We start from the raw sequence: 3,380 nt of genomic DNA on the forward strand, positions 1-3,380 counted from the left end.
ACTACATGATGTTTTGATGTGGAATACTGAAACCCAAAAACAAAAAAAAACACAGAACCATGACATTCCACCCCTTATTCTACATCGTTACATCATGCTTAAAATATATATACATATATATATACAAACAAACAAAAAATGATTAAAATGCATTACACACACATGGCTATATACGTATACACAGAATTACTGACTGCACTCAACCCAGCATCAAGTTTCCCTGTGGTACACATTGAACATCCCCATTCTTTTGCATTACCCACCAAGTGGATCCTGGTCCCTGGGCAAAAACTGTACCACGGAGAGGTTTGCCCTTTCCAGAAGCTGGAAGAACCCAAACCTTTCCTAACATGTTCTTTACATGGACAACAGGGACTTTATCTCCCTCTACGGTATGTAGGGAACTGGATTGGTTAGGACCATCACGATTGATAGATCCTCTGGTATTGACTAACCAGGTGGCTTCTGCCAAATGCTTCTCCCAGTGCTTAAATGTTCCGCCACCCAGTGCTTTTAGCATCGTTTTTAACAATCCATTGTATCGTTCAATTTTACCAGAGGCTGGTGCATGATAGGGAATATGGTAAATCCACTCAATGCCATGATCTTTGGCCCAAGTATTTACAAGAGAATTTTTGAAATGAGTCCCATTATCTGACTCAATCCTTTCTGGGGTGCCATGTCACCACAGGACTTGTTTCTCGAGACCCAGTATGGTGTTTCGGGAGGTAGCATGGGGTACTGCATATGTTTCGAGCCACCCAGTGGTTGCCTCCACCATAGTAAGCACATAATGCTTACCATTGCGAGATCGTGGCAAGGTGATATAATCAACCTGCCATGCCTCCCCATATTTGTACTTTTGCCATCGCCCTTCCTCCCACAGAGGTTTCATCCTCTTGGCTTGTTTGATGATGGCACATGTTTCACGGTTATGAATAACCTGTGCAATGGCATCCATAGTTAAGTCCACCCCTCGGTCTCTAGCCCATTTGTATGTTGCATCTCTCCCTTGATGACCTGAGGTCTCATGGGCCCACCGAGCCAGAAATAATTCACCCTTGTTCTGCCAGTCCAGGTCTATTTGATCCACTTCAGTTCTGGCAGCTCGGTCTACCTGATGGTTATTTTGCTGTTCTTCAGTAGCCCGACTCTTGGGCACATGAGCATCTACATGGCGCACCTTTACAACTATAGTCTTTGTTCGGCAGCAATGTCTTTCCACAGTTCAGCAGCCCAAATAGGTTTACCCCTTCTCTGCCAGTTATTTTGCTCCCACTGCTGTAACCACCCCCATAAGGCATTCGCTACCATCCACGAGTCAGTGTAAAGATAGAGCATTGGCCACCTCTCCCGCTCAGCGACATCTAAGGCCAGCTGGACAGCCTTTACCTCTGCAAATTGGCTTGATTCTCCTTTCCCTTCAGTGGCCTCTGCAACTTGTCGTGTGGGGCTCCACACAGCAGATTTCCATCTGCGATGCTTTCCCACAATACGACACGATCCATCTGTGAACAGGGCATATTTCTTTTCATTCTCTGGCAGTTCATTGTATGGTGGGGCCTCTTTAGCACGAACTACCTCTTCTCCTGGTGGTGTTCCAAACTTTTTACCTTCAGGCCAGTCCATGATGACCTCTAGGATTCCTGGACGGCTGAGGTTCCCCATCCGTGCTCGTTGTGTAATCAGTGCAATCCACTTGCTCCAAGTGGCATCAGTAGCATGATGGGTGGAGGGAACCTTTCCTTTAAACATCCAGTTCAGCACTGGCAGTCGAGGTGCCAGAAGGAGCTGTGTTTCAGTACCGACTACTTCGGAAGCAGCCCGAACCCCTTCATAAGCAGCTAAGATCTCCTTCTCAGTTGGAGTGTAGTGCTCTTCAGACCCTCTGTATGCCCGACTCCAGAATCCCAGGGGTCGGCCTCGTGTCTCTCCTGAGGCTCTTTGCCACAAACTCCAAGTGGGACCGTTCTCTCCAGCAGCAGTGTAGAGGATGTTCTTTATACCCTGTCCCGTCCGTACTGGCCCTAGGGCCACGGCACAGGCTATCTCCTGTTTAATCTGTTCAAAAGCCTGCTGCTGCTCAGGGCCCCATGTAAACTCATTTCTCATTCGCGTCACATAATAAAGGGGGCTTACAATGAGGCTGTAGTTTGGAACATGCATTCTCCAAAAGCCCACTGCACCCAGAAAAGATTGTGTCTCTCTTTTGCTAGTGGGTGGAGACATAGCAGTGATTTTGTCGATCACATCTGTCGGGATGTGACGACGGCCATCTTGCCACTTTATACCTAGGAACTGAATCTCCTGGGCAGGTCCTTTCACTTTGCTTCGCTTAATAGCAAAACCAGCACTCAGAACAATTTGGATCATTTGCTCTCCTTTTGTAAAGACTTCTTCTGCTGTATCGCCCCACACAATGATGTCATCAATGTACTGCAGGTGCTCAGGAGCACTGCCTTGTTCCAATACAGTTTGGATCAACCCATGGCAAATGGTCGGGCTGTGTTTCCACCCCTGGGGCAAACAGTTCCAGGTATACTGAATGCCCCTCCATGTGAAAGCAAACTGTGGCTTACATTCTTTGGCCAAAGGAATGGAAAAGAAGGCATTAGCAATGTCAATGGTGGCATACCATTTGGCCGCTTTTGACTCCAGTTCATACTGGAGTTCTAACATGTCTGGCACAGCAGCACTCAGTGGGAGTGTGACTTCATTCAGGCCACGGTAGTCCACCGTCAGCCTCCATTCTCCACTGGCTTTACGCACTGGCCATATGGGGCTGTTAAAAGGCGAGTGAGTTTTGCTGATCACTCCCTGGCTCTCTAGTTGACGAATTAATTTATGAATGGGGAGCAAAGAATCCCTGTTGGTGCGGTACTGCCGCCTGTGCACCGTTTTTGTGGCAATTGGTACCTGTTGCTCTTTTACTCACAGCAGCCCCACAACAGACGGATCTTCTGACAGGCCAGGCAAAACAGACAGCTGCTTAATGTTGTCTATGTCCACAGCAGCCATTCCAAAGGCCCATCGATACCCCTTAGGATCCTTGAAATGCCCCCTTCTGAGATAATCAATACCTAGTATACATGGCCTCCCAGGGCCCAGCTAGCTCAGTTGGTAGAGCATGGGACTCTTAATCCCAGGGTCGTGGGTTCGAGCCCCACGTTGGGCGCCAAAAATCTGTCATGGAGTTGACCAGATCAATCTATGTCCGTGACAGGGGCGACAGGCCTCTGCCCTCCCCCCCCCCACCCCAGTGCCACAAAAATGGGAAGGAAGGAAGGGAGGAAAAGAGCAGCAGCAACAATCTATGGAGGAAAACTTATTTTACTATAATATTGGAATACAAGATAACACAACATATACAATTTAATTGA

General features: G+C 47.8%; 1 non-coding gene across 1 annotated transcript; it reads left to right on the top strand.

Moving 5' to 3' along the window:
* Positions 1–3,102: 3,102 nt before the first annotated feature.
* On the top strand, positions 3,103–3,175 carry TRNAK-CUU. The gene has a single exon. It is a non-coding gene; the product is annotated as a tRNA-Lys (tRNA).
* Positions 3,176–3,380: the final 205 nt, after the last annotated feature.

The sequence above is a fragment of the Lagopus leucura genome, unplaced genomic scaffold (assembly GCF_019238085.1).
Source record: "Lagopus leucura isolate 7727_CA_CO unplaced genomic scaffold, USGS_WTPT01 238-3_obj-0_obj, whole genome shotgun sequence".
In the NCBI taxonomy this organism is placed as follows: domain Eukaryota; kingdom Metazoa; phylum Chordata; class Aves; order Galliformes; family Phasianidae; genus Lagopus; species Lagopus leucura.